A 14122-nucleotide genomic window follows, 5' to 3' on the forward strand; every position below is an offset into this window, starting at 1 on the left:
CTGGGTGGTTCAGGCTACCCACCTACTGACCACACTTAACCTCTCGGCAGCGTATTCAAAACATTGTGCCCCTATTTGCCGAGACCATCCTGGGTGTCAGAGTGTCTCAAAGGACTAGTGACTCCAAAGTCCCCTCATTACCCACATTTAACGGTTCATTATTCCTAAATAAGCCTTAGAGTTACCTCTAACAAGGGCCTGAACAAGTCATCAACGGATGTGTGGAATCACGTGGTTCCCTGTGGATCCAAGAGCGAATGTTTGGCGAAGGGTCTCAGGGTTGGGGGTCAAACAGACACTGAGTTGGATTGTCTTTTATTTAAGAAATTTATTAAAAGAGTTATTAACACTAAAGATGAACACATAGAAACACCTGAACTACTGAGGAGGTTCAGGTACATAAGGCAGAATGGGAGTGTCTCCTTCTGGCTTTCAGAGGAAGTGGGGGAGGTTCTATGCCCTGTGTGACTCACAGGTGTTCCTGTTTTCTTTGATTCCTGGTTGGCAGGTGAAAGAGAGGGAATCCGTTAGTCTGGTGCCAGTATGCAAAGTCAGCTATGCAGGTGGGGAGAGCAAGAATCTGGAAAGGCAAGCTAATGGAGTGGCCTTGGCTGACCAAGACATGTGATATTATTGTTATTTGTACACGGTGAGATGAGTTGCATACTTTTTGCTAATTTTGATTTTTATGGTTTTTGTTTGTTTGTTTTCATGCGTAAGGGTGTTTTGCTTGCGGGTATGTCTGTTCACCATCTGCAGGTCTTGTGCCCCCAGAAGCCAGAAGAGGATGCTGGATCTCTTGGAACTGAGGTTCCAGGCAGTTGTGAGGAATAGAGGCCTGGTCCTCTAGAAGAGTAGCCAGTGCTCCTAAAGGCTTAACCATCTCCTCATCCCCATGCTGCTGCTATTATTATTATTATTATTATTATTATTATTATTATTATTATTATTATTATTATTATTATTATTATTATTATACAGCGTTTTGCCTGCATGTTTGCCTGCATGCCAGAAGAGGGCATATATCTCGATATAGGTGGTTGTGAGCTACCATGTGGTTGCTGGGAATAGAACTCAGGACCTCTGGTAGAGCAGCCAATGCTCTTAACCTCTGAGCCATCTCTCCAGGCCCCATGCTGCATCCCTAGCACATATATGCTAGGGAACTTCTTGATAGCACTTGATCATGTATTAAATGAGGATCACAGTTCACCCGATCCAAAGCTCTCTACCTTTGTTAACTACTCAAATCTCCTAAACATGTCTTATCCCACCAGAGCAGGCGCCTCTGTGGAGGTAGGTACTAAATACATCTTGGTACATGAAGATTTCTACCTGACTATGCAGAGGCACAGGGAGGCCTCTGCACCTTGCAGTGGCGCCATTTGACCACAAGGTGGCAGAGCTCGCCAAAGAGTAAGTGAACCGGAAAGACGGTCAAGAAATTTGCCCTAAGCCCACGCAGACAAGTCAAGCTGCCTCATTGTTTTGGCTCCCATTCTGTGGGCACTGTCATTGACCATGGTAAGAATTAATCTCCTAGGGTCAAAGGTTCAAATAAAGCCAAACTGTGAGATTCTCACCGCTTCCTTTTCTGCCTGGTGCTTCACTTCCCTCTTAACTGGCTAAGTGGGAGGGGAGACACAAGTCTTAAGCATCTCAGAAGCGGCTGGAACATTCAGCTCAGCTGTGACGAGTTTGATTGACAAGCTAAGTGATGATCCAACAGAAATGGGGGCATATTAATATCTTTGTTTCCACTTTGGGCCTCTTCTCACAGGTTGTAAGATACAGTACTCGGCAGCAGCCTACGCAGGGCTTTCACAGAGTCCTGCTATTTTAAACGGACTAATTGGGTCTCTGTTAGGAGAACCGGAAGCTGTGGGAAGATGAAAGAGGCGTGGAAAGACACTTAATTGGCTCTGTGTTCCATGTATCTTTATGTAACCGTGATAATCTTATATAAAGAACTCCAGGAGGAAGACGAAGGAAGTGAGAGGGTCCAGCCGACTGGTGGACTCTCTCTGGGGCACTCAGGTTGTAGTCAGTCCACAGTGACTGAGCAGAAAACCCTGCCTCAGATGAGTCACGTGGCTTCCACTTGTAAAGATGTTGCCACACAAGGTTAAGTAAATCTTGGCAGAACATCACAACCAGGGCAGAAAATATTCCCAGTGTGTGAAAATAAAATGCAAAGCCATATGGATTTTGGAGGCGTGCGCCGTGTGTGCATGTGAGTGTGTGAGTGAGTGTGTGTGTGTGTGTGTGTGTGTGTGTGTGTGTGTGTGTGTGTACAGGCCAGAGGTTAACTTTGAGTGTCTTCCTTTGCCCCCTCCTACCTTGGTTTTTTAAGATAGGGTCTCTCACAGAACCAGAAACTCCTAGATTGAGCTAGATTAGTTGGCCAGCATGTCCAAGGACCCTCATATCTGTGTGTCTCTAGTGCTGGGATTACAGGTGTATGGCACCATTCCTAACTTTTGGCAGCAGGGGTCGGGTGGGGGGTTTCAAGGCATCAAAACTCAGGTCCTTACGATTCCGTGACAGGCACCTTACCAACAGAGACATCTCCCCAGTCCTCAAGGGGTTTTTGAATGTTCTGCAGACATGAAATGCTCTGTGGGTCTGAAAGCTCTTTGACCTGAGCTTTAAGGATTACTCTTTCCCATTAAGCACATTGCCTCTGATGAATTATTGAAACAGAACCTTAAGGAAAGCAGATTTTTCTGTCCTCTCCCCCCCAACCCCCGCATATTAATCTGAGGTCACTGAACGCTTGGTGGGATCAAAGCTAAGCAGCTCATGAAGCTGGTTGCAGGCTGGGAGGTGCTTCTGAGCAGTGGGTTCAGGGGAGGTGCCTGGCGCAGCCTTGCCTCAGCCTGAGCTCCAGAGTGCTGCACTGCAGAGCTTGCTGCAGCAAACACTGCTGTTCAGCCCTGTTAAAGTCACAGCACTGAATTATCTCCCTTGCTTGCCTGGCCCCACCCAGGAGACTCTAAGGGTTGAAAAGACTGCTTCTTGAGGCTGCCGGGAGGGAGGGAGTTGCTCCGTGTTGTCAGTCTAAGCCCCAGGGCTGTAGTCTGAGAAGGGGGGAAGGGGAGATTTTCAGATTATTTTTCTTATCAGCTTTATCATACTGGACGTAGGCTGCTGAAAACCCAGCCTTATTTCCAGGGTAAAAGCTGTCCCCCCCCGCCTTTTTTCCCCCCGAGACAGGGTTTCTCTGTGTAGCCTTAGCTGTCCTGGACTCCCTTTGTAGACCAGGCTGGCCTTGAACTCAGGGCGATCTGCCTGTCTCTGCCTCCCAAGTGCTGGGATTAGCTAAGGCTACACAGAGGATAGCTAAGGATACACAGAAAAACCCTGTTACAAAAACAAAAACAAGCAAAACAAACAAACAAACAAAAAAGAAAGCAATCATCCAAAAGGCTCTAATTTTATTTTTACTGATAATTTCATATTTGTATACAATGAAACATGATCATATTTCTTACCTTCAGCTCCCTCTAAATCCCCCTCCCAGCACTCCCTCTCCCAGGTTCATGTCTTCTTTTCTCTCTGTGTGTGATAACCCGCTAATTCCAGTTGGTGTTGTCCATATGTGCCTGGGCATGGGGCTACCCACTGGAGCGTGGGAAACCTACTGGTGGCCATGCCCTTAAAGAAGAATGATTCTTTCCCTCAGCTTCTACCAATTGACAATAGCTCTGCAGTAAGGGGTGGGGCTTAGATAGTCCTGAGCCCTGAATACACTACTTGTCTCCAGTACATATCTATCATAAACTTTCTTCCACTCCCTCCTCTTCCTCCTCTTCCTCCTCCTTCTTTTCTTCCTCCTCCTCTCCCTCCTCCTCCTTCTTCTTTTTTGGTTTTCTGACACAGATTTTTTTGTGTAGCTGTGGCTTGTCCTGGAGTTAGCTCTGTAGACCAGGCTATTTTCGAACTCACAGAGATCCACCTGCCTCTGCTTTCCCAGTGCTGGGATTACAGGTGTGTGTCACCACTGCCAGGCTGAACTTTCTTTTTATTTAAGAGTCTTCACTTGGCATATTCAAATTGCCAGAGTCATTGCTTTCTTGTGTGCTGAGGAAATTATTAAGTAAAATAGAGTTTCTTTTATCATAGGCACTGAGATACTGTGACAGTTGGATAACTCATGGATACTAAGTGACTATCAGGCAGGTAGCGTATACAGTGTGTATACATTGGCCCAGGAAGAAGATTCATGCCCTGGGCAGGTTGGAGCAGGATGTCATGTGATCCTCTTGTGATATTCAGAATGTTGTGCAACTTAAAACTTGGGAAGAAGATTCTTTCTGAGATCTTCCCGTTTGATATTTTTTTCAGATTGCTGTGATCACAGGTAACTGAAACACAGAAAACAAAAACACATATTTAAAAAAAATTGAGATTTTTAGGTCATCTCATGAATTTGCTAATTTACAGCATGCTCTTAAGTCAATCGAACACATGCCTTCATAGACGTAGAATGCAAGGGAGAGGCAGGTGTTGAGTGCTACAGGCAGAAGAAAGTGCACCTGTGAGGGGAATGTGAAAAGAAGGCCTGGTGTTCTGGAGAGCCGTGAGACACCTGTTGCCTATAGGTGTCTATTTCCTACAGAAGGAAAGCTTCCAGGTGCAGGGTTTGTGCATGGCTTTCAGCGTGTGGGAGCGAGCTTGACTGATAGACTGGAGGGCTACTTCCTATACTCCTCTGAGAGGAGCAGTGTTCTTAACTCTTTGCAGCAGGGTGCAGCTCACAGATTTTAGGTCCTCTGGTGAAAGCTATGTGTTGATGGAAAAATCCATATATAATTAGAAACATCAACAGCCCTTTGGTGATTTACCTTTGTCCATAGGCCTATGGGCAGGCCTGGCAGGGACAAGGGGTGTCCAGCCCTCTAGATCTACAGCAGCAGCCAGCACTTGCAGCCCTACTGTGTGAATGTAAGGAAAGCTTTAACCTGCCGTAGAACTCATTAACTCTTCAACAGGAACTGGTATCAACTCCACTTTGCAAGTGAGGTGAATAGAGAACAGAAAGTTAAACCACTTGTTCAAGGTCAAAGAGCGAATATGTACCAAACTTAGATGTGGACCCAGCAGCTGGGCAACAGGCCAGAGTCTAGTGAAATGGTAGCAACTGTGTGTCCAGGCACACAGGCAGACTTCGAGGTGGAAGAAGAGAGTGAAGGTCGGGCGAAAGGCAGGTACTGGGAGAGGCCACGGAGGGGAGACACTACGCCCAAGAGAAGGAGATTTGAAAAATACAGAAACAGAAAGTCAGAACTTTGTGTGTTTCCAAAAGTGTGAGCCTTTATTCAAGCAAGTTCAAAGCAGAGGGTCCCAAGGGAGGACCGAAGGGACATGCCGGGCTGGCTTGTCTCCTATGACACTGTCCATTTTTTTTTTAAATCTTCATTCGCTTAGCCAATTCATTCCTTTGCGCATGTGTTGGATCATACAAACGCTGAGCACTTACTAACCGCCAAGCACGCGGCGTCTGACCTGGACATTGGCAATGCAAGCACAGCTTTAACAGCACCTTGCTTTTCCTCTGTAAGTAAACACTTCAATTCCTCCTCCTCACTTGATGAGCATTGATAGTGACACCTGGGCCCCCATCCTGTCCCTGAGAAAAAGCACACGCTATGGTTTGATGAAGAACCCACTTTTTTTTTTTTTATCTTGTCTAGCCTTCAGGTAGCTTACGGCTTTGATTCAGTTTCTACGTAAGAGATAAAGAGCTATCCGTGTCATAGCATCCTTTTATTGTTAAATTGAGTATACAGAGTGTGAGTACAGAGAAGCCCACTATCAGGTATGTGACACAAATATGCCAACATAGTTGTTAGGCTATATTAGCATACCAGCCTAAGATGGGAGAACAGGAAAACTTGGAACGCATTTTCTGAACTAATTGAAGACCAAGGACCAGGCTGTGGGAATGGGCAGGTAGAGAAAGGGTGGTGAGGAGGTGGCCAGGTCAGAGGCAAAATGTGGTCCTGCTAAGGTTCTCATTGACGCTGAAGAGTGGGTGAGAGGGTGCCTGTGTTTTCTTGTGTGTGTCCTTGAGCCAAGAGGAGAACACAATAAAAATGATGCTTTTAAGTTGATTAATCTGGCACTGCCGTACAGGATCGATAAGGAGGAAGAGAGACCTCAGCTGGGAAATTACTGCAGGAGTCTAGACAGTGGACAGGCGAGTCCCAAAATACAAATGTGCTTGTGCTCGGCATCGGCCTGCTTTCTGACCACCCCACTGGCTGTCCTTGTCATTTGTGTGAGTGACAGCACGTGCAAGGAGGAAACTGTCCTTCGTTTGTAAATGAAAAATCAAGGATGAGTGTGGTGCTCAGTGGTAGAGCGCTTGCTAAGCATACATGAAACCCTGCGTTGGATCCCCAAGGCCTCACAATGAGCCAATCACCAATCAAGTAAGCAAGCAAGCTTAGAGGGGTTATATAATTTGGAGTAGTTCTTACACCTGAGATGCTGGCTGTTGGCTCAGTTAGTTTCTGGTCCAGAGCTTTCTTTTCTGCATTACATAATAGTTGCCTTTCTTAGTGGACTATGCTACTGCAGGCTGTGTGTGTGTGTACGTATGTGCATATGTGCATGCATATGTACATATGTGTATATGCATTTGTGTTTGTAAGTGTGAATGCGTGTGCATATATGCATCTGTGTATGTGCATATCCATATGCACATGTGCGTGTATGTGCATCTGTGCATCTACGCATGTGCATATCCATAGGTACATGTGTGTACATGCATATGTGCGTGTGTGTATGTGTGTATCCAAATGTACATGTGTACGTGAATACCCATATGCACATATGTGTGTGCACACGTGCTTGTGTGTATGCACATATCCATATATACACATGTGTGTATAGGTATACATGCATATGTACACGTGTGTGTATAGGTATACATGCATATGTACACGTGTGTGTATGTGCATATCCACGTGCATATATGTGTATGTGCATACGTGTATGCATATGTACATATGCATATGAATGTGTGTGTGTGTGTGTGTGTGTGTGTGTGTGTGTGTGTGTGTGCTGTGTTCCTGTAAAACAAGAACATCCTTGTTCTGAGGGTCAGGAGACAGTTCCAGGAACAGTACTCAGACTGAGCTGGAAGAGGCAAACCTTTACACTATCGACAGAAAGAAAGTAGATTCAACCAAACGCAAGGACCTGGGCATTGGAAAATAGGCATTTAGCTGAGCAGGGACATCGCTCAGTGGTAGAACATTTGTCTTGCATGCACAGCCCACAGTACCGAGAAGAAGTGAGTATGCACACCAAAGGGTATTCTGCTCCGGAGCAGCCATGAGAAAACGATCTGAAGACAGATAATTGAGAGAAAATTAAAAGCTGTTGTCCTAACCCATCAGGACTCTGGGTTTCTAAGAAGTGTGTGGAGGGGAGATAAGGAGTGCATCTAAATTATATTTGAATCACAATAGCATAAGAATAGAAATTTAAATGTTTAAGGGGATTTGAAAAGGCTCCGAGATGCCATCATGGAGAACGTTTCTAATATGGAGATTCCTCTGGAGACCAAGAGATGCTTTGCACGATGTGGTGAGGAGGGCTACAAAGCAGGACCAGACTTCAGGAAAGTACCACAGTCTAACTACAGGTTTCTACCGTGCCCCAATTAAAGAATAAATACTTATTTACCATTTAAAACAGCCACTTGTGGACCTACAATACACTGTGAAGTTTTTACTCCATGTCAGAAAATACGTATAACCTCAACACCTGTTTCTGCAGAATTTAAATATATCAAGTCATAACTTTTTTTTGGAATTTAAAACAATTTTATTTTAGGCTTAGGGTGCTCAACACAGAAAGATGGATGCTGTAGCAGAGTTGGAGCGCTGCCTTGTCTCTTGGGAGTATTGGGTTTTGTGTCAAAGGAGAAAGGTGAATGTGTTTAGTGGAATCGGAAAGCTAAAGAACTAATTTGCAGGATGCCCTTAAGTCAACCAAAACCGGAGCTGCTCGAGATTCATAAAAAAATCCTCTGCTTTATCCCTCAAAAGTTAATTAACATGTGTGTGCATGTGTGCATGCGTGTATCTCCCATCTTTGCCTCCCCAGTGGCAGGATTCCAAGCATGTACTACCATGTCCCTCACTTTGCAAATGCGAGTTTTAGGATTCAATCCAGGTCTCTACTCTCGTACAGCAAGTGTGTCATTGACTGAGCTATCTTCTCAGGCACCCTTGACAAGCATGTAATTGAGTCATCATAAGTGTGCTGCCTCTGGGTAAAATGTATATTATTTGACTTCAGTCTTCCCACTGGTAACTAATACCAGTGATAAAAATACTAAGTCTTGCCGGACCTGGTGGTGTACACCTGTAATCCCAGCACTCAGGAGGCAGAGCAGGCAGATCTCTCTGAGTTCAAGGCTCACCTGGTCTACAGAGAGAGTTCAGGATAGTCAAGGCTATACAGAGAAACCCTGCCTCAGAAACAAACAAACAAACAAACAAACAAACAAAACACCAAGTCTTAGGTGACAGGGGAGCATGGAAGCCCTTGCCACACTTCTACCCACTTTATATGTTAAAAATGTGAAAGATCAGGATTTTATTATCATAAAGAAAGTTGGAGGTTACCCACAATATGCCCATGATCTCATGTAATATAATCATTATTCTTGCAGAAGTCGATGCACTCAGTTACCCTACTTCCTGCCACTTACCAAACAGGTCAGTTGTTCAGCCATCTTGAGACTCATCTCACAGGTTCCTCTTTGCCTGACCAGCACCTTTTACTGGCCAGGCATGGAGAGAAAGGTCCAGATGCCCAATTGTAGAGATTCTGTTTTCCCACAGGCAGATCTGAGTCTGTAGTCTGACAGGACTAAGTTATTGCAGTGTCCTGGCTTTCTGGAAGGATGTCTATATTGTGTGTCTTGTGACACCTCTTTTTTAACCACATGTTTTAATTTAAATTTAATTTAAAAATGATTTAACTTTTAAGTCTTCATACAAATGTGTATTACATGTTAAGCATATATTCTATACCTGATAACCCCTTCCTTCTCCCTCCTTTCCCATGTTAGTTCTCTGTGTTTCCTTAGACTGCTTAGATTTTGCTATCATGTCTTCCTTTTAGTAGTTGGCACTCAAAATGTATTGCTAAAACACAGAAAACACACACACACACACACACACACACACACACACACACACACACACGATTTTATGTATGTATATAAAAAATAGGCATCACAGATAAGAGAAAAGGTATTTGCACTTTTGAGGAAGCCTTAATTTATTCAATATGATAATCTCCAGTTGCATCCACTCCTGCAAGCAACATTATTTCACTCTTTTTTTTTTTTTTGTGGCTAAAACATTCCATTTTGTATATTCATATTTTTATGCACTCATTTGTTAACAAACACCCAGGCTTGCTGAATTTAGCCACTGTTAGTGGTGGAACACTGGGGTGCAGCTGTCTCTGTGACGTATTGACGTGATCTCCTTTGGGTAAACACCTAGGAGTGGTATAGCTGGGCCATATGGAAGATGTGTTTTCTCGCTTGTCAGTTACGGTATGATTGGCAGGGGTTGAGATCTGTCAACCAGAATAGATAGAGAGCTAGGGAGCCCTTGCTCTGTGCTCTTGAGATCTTTGTTGGCATTGTGGTCCAGGATTTGGAATTGATGGGGTGGGGATGAGGTTGGATTTGCCCAAAGAGTTCCTCCATTTAGTAACTGGCACTCAAATGGTATTGCTCAGACACAGAACAGATACTAGGTGTCTCCTTTGAATTTGTATTAGTTCCTTTCCATGGCTGAGGCAACTTATAGAAGGAAGAATTTGTTTGGGCTTACAATTGCAGAGGACTACAGTCTATGGTGGCAGAGTGGAGGTAGAGTGGAGACAGGCAGGTGGCTGGAGCAGAAGCTGATGGCTCACACCTTGAACAGCAAACACAGGGTAAAGAGAACAAACTGGAAATGGTGTGCAGCTTTGTAGCTTCAAAGCCTACCCCTAGTGACATACTATTTCTAACAAGGCCACGTCTCCAAAACCTGCCAAAACAGTGCCACCAACTGAAGAACAAGTATTCAGACACCTGAGCCCGTGGGGGATTTATCAGTTAAACCACTACAGATGTGGTCCTTAGCGCCTTCCTAGGTAGTGAGCAGAACCTTAATTGCCTGCCCTCAAATGACTCAATAGGCGTTGACTGAACTGTGAAGGTGAATCCTGGAAGTCGTCGTTTCCTTGGTATGTACAAAAAATAAAACTAAGGTTTCACAGAGGCTTAAATTCCTTGCTGGTAGCAGCTTGCTGTCAGCGGTCAAGCTGAAACAGTCTAAAGGGTTGGGGATTGTCCACTGAGCTGTGATGCATTCACTTGCCACCAGGGAGATACTGAGGCACAGTGTCCCACAGAGTGAGCATCTGAGAAACGCAACAACTCTTTAGAGCACCAAAGCAGTGCCAGTTTGGGAAGGATTTGAGCTTCATGTGATTATTATAAATGGATTTATAATAAAGAGGTTACAAAACAGAATTCCACCTAGATGAGCTTAGAGGAAAATGGTCACCACCATTTTCTTACTCAGAACCTGCTGCATTTCACATTCTTTGAGAACAGTTCCCATGATCATCTTAACTGAACCTTAGGACCAGGGTGTTTCTTTTTCCTTCTTCTTTCTCTTTTAAAAATAAACTTTTTACTGGTTCTTTGTGAATTTCACATCATCCACCCCTTCCCTCTCCTCTTGAACCCATCCTTCACCCTTGCAACCTCCCCCTGAACAGAAAATTTTTGTTGTTGTTGTTGTGGAAGCTGTAGTGTGTCAGTGTGTCCTGCAGTATGCTCTTTTGTTCACACTCCTTTGTTACAGGATCTTTGATCCCAATGTGATCTCTGAGATTGTGAACTGTAAAAACCTGTCTTTGATCCCCATTTTGATCCCCGAGATTGAACTGTAAATCCCTGTTTCTTGTGGTTGAACACTAACACACCTATAATGCAAGAGCTTTCTGTTTATCCTATATAAGGTGATTAAGGTGTGGTTCAGCCAGCCTGACACACGCCTTCAATCCAAAAGCTATCTGTATACAGGTTTGAATAGAGTTAACCCTAGGTCAAGAAACCAGCTGACAGGGATTAAAGAGTAGGAGGGACTTTGAGTTGAGGGGTATTTAAGATAGCGAATAGGAGTAGGAGTAGAAGGGGTCTTGGGTCTTTGGTGCTTCTTTGGGCTTGGGATTTTAGCTTGGCTCTTAGAACTGCTTAGCTTCTTGGCCTTTGGCTTTTGGGGCTTTGAGCTATCAAGCATTGGCCTTGTGTTTTTTGGCCTTTTTCTCCTGGGCTGCCAGCTGAGCTAGTGAGCCTTTTGGGAGCTTATCTCCATTAGGAAGTGAGCTGAGTAGGAAGGACAGCTGGGTGCTTTCTCTGCCTCTCCAAGCTAGCAGGCTTTTCACCATAGCATCTGGCTTCTGAGTCTTTACTGGTAAAAGAGAATTATCAGGGATTTTCAATTAAAACAACACTCCTTGCTCGCAAATATCCATTGCAATGCCTCCTTTGTCTGGTACAAATCCCCTGGTTTCTGCTACTCTATCAATACTGGAACTCACTGGGACTCTTCTCAGAGATCCTGTTGTTGCCTTGTGTTATGGGGTTTCTGTAGTTTTTGATCTATAGTACCAGCCCCTTCATGCACTCCAACATTCATCAGCAGGATAGATGTTGGGGTGGGCCAATTCAAAGCCCTTGGTCTGGGCCTGAGAGGTGTCTGAGCTTGTCAGCCCATTGGCTTTCTTGCTGTCGTGGCCTTTGGGCTGGCTCACCAGTAAACCCCACAACTAGGCCCAGTTCTACCCTGCTGCCCAGGTCAAGTTCTGGGCTTGCTTTTCTCATGGTTGCAGCTGGTAAGAGACATGGTCAGTTCTCCCACTGTTATTACCCTAGGACCAGCTCTCCTGCCGGTCATAGATGGTGAGTGACAAAGGAGGACAGGTGGGAGTCTCTCCCTCCTCTGGATCACCACCAAGAAGACAAGAGGTAGGGCTGGCTCTCTTGTACTTATGCCCTTGGAACCTACTCACCTGCAACCCCACATCCGGGGCCAGCTCTGTGCTGCCCAGTCAAAGTTCTGGGTGCTGCAGCTGGTGAGGGGCAGGGACAGTTCTCCTGCTCTCATGACCCCAAGGCCAGGTTTCCTACCTGCTTTAGGTGGTGAGGGGTAAACAGGGAGGAGAGTTTCTCTCCCTTGTCACTGCACAGGACATGAGTGGTAGGGCCAGTTTTCCCACGCTTATATGCTTGGGCTGGCTCACCTGCAACTTCTGTAACACATAGGGCCAACTCTCCTGAGTACTGCAGCTGGCTAGGGGTGGGTGGGGTCATATCTCCCGCTCTTATGCTCCGAAGGTCAGATCTCCTGTACTAATGCCCAGGAGAGGTGTGGGGACAGTGTTGCATGTCCCTCAGACATCAATATGTCCCTGGGTGGCAGCCCAGACCAGAGATGTACACCTGGCCTTTGGTAGTAACAAATTCTTAATGCTGCAGGGCCACAGTTCCAGATGTGCCCCACCCTTTCCCCTCCCCCATGGCATCACAAGCCACCTTGGTTCCAGGTGACATCACTGGATGCTCACATCAGGCCATTCCTCACTACTCTCCAGGCTCCAGTTCTGCCTCTCTTCACTGTGCCCACACTCTTCTGTTCCTCTTTCTTTTCCATTTCTCCACCACTTACTTGCTCCTCTTGGTGGCTCCTGGGGTCTCTGAGTGTCTGAGGTCATCTCAGGAGTGCTCTCAGGATTGCTATGCCTCACTTGTACAATATGGAGCCTGGCAAGGGTCATCTCGGCATGGTCTGTATCCCAATGCCTGTACAGCACTGGACTGGTGGTCATCTCTCTCAGGCTTGCTTTTTTCAGGGAATGTTAAGCTACTACCCATTTACATGTTCATAGGTCAGAACACTGAGCATAGACATAGCTTCACTCCTGTCTTTCACCTGCTGATGCCCGTGTGACACAGCCACACGTACAACACCTCCAGGGTATTTTTTTGAGTATGTGTATATGTGTGTGTGTGTGTGTGTGTGTGTGTGTGTATGTATGTATGTATGTATGTATGTATGTATGTACATGTGTGCATACAGCTCAGAGGACAATATTTTGGGTCATTCTTCAGGTACTTTGTTTTTTCATGCAGGGCCTTTCACTGACTTAGAACTCACCAAATAAGTTAAACTGGCTAGCCAGTGAGCCCCAAGAATCTGCCCGTTTCTGCTTCTTCTGTGTTGGGATTACAAGGGTGTGCCATCATGCCCAACACCTTTTTTTCTTCTTTAATGTTTATTTATAATTTATTCACATTACATCCCAATTGATATCCTCCCACTGTCATCTTCCCATTCCCACCCTCCCTCCCTCTTCTGCCCTATTCCCTTCCCCTAGACTTCTGATGGGGGCACTCCTACCTCAACTGTCTGGCCACAGCCTAGTAGGTCTCATCAGGTTAGCCTGTACCCCCTTGCTCTGTGTGCCCAGAAGGTTGTCTTGCCAAGGGGCAGTGACCAAATTGTGGGCACCAGAGTGCATGTCAGAGGTTCCACCCCCCCCAAACTGTCCATCAGCTGCATCTGCACAGAGGGTCTAGGTCCTCTGCATGCATTGTCCTTGGTTGGTGCATCTATTTGTGAAGGCCCACCTGTGTCTAGATCTGCTGGCCTTGATGGTCTCCCTGTGGAGCTCCTGTTCCCTCCTGAGCCTTCCATCCCCCCACTCTTCCCTACAACCCTCAGCACTCAGCCCAGAGTCCAGCTTTGAGTCCACTGTGTGGAGTCCCTCAGAGGAGATCTATTTTGGGCTAATGTCCACTTACAAGTGAGTATATACCATGCATGCCTTTCTGGGTCTGGGTTACCTCACTCAGGATGATCTTTTCTAGTTCCACCCATTTGCCTGCAATTTTCAAGATTTCCTTGTTTATAATAGCTGAGCAGTATTCCATCGTGTAAATGTACCATGATTTCTTTTACCATTCTTTGGTTGAGAGACATCTAGGTTGTTTCCAGATACTGGCTATTATAAATAAAGCTGTCAT

The 14122-nt window shown here is 45.5% G+C and overlaps 1 non-coding gene across 1 annotated transcript; it reads right to left on the reverse strand.

Annotated features, from left to right (window-relative positions):
* Positions 1-12950: 12950 nt before the first annotated feature.
* Positions 12951-13075, reverse strand: LOC127202459 (small nucleolar RNA SNORA17). The gene has a single exon (XR_007832335.1). It is a non-coding gene; the product is annotated as a small nucleolar RNA SNORA17 (small nucleolar RNA).
* Between the last annotated feature and the right edge of the window lie 1047 nt (positions 13076-14122).

This window comes from Acomys russatus, chromosome 18 (assembly GCF_903995435.1).
Source record: "Acomys russatus chromosome 18, mAcoRus1.1, whole genome shotgun sequence".
NCBI classification, from domain to species: domain Eukaryota; kingdom Metazoa; phylum Chordata; class Mammalia; order Rodentia; family Muridae; genus Acomys; species Acomys russatus.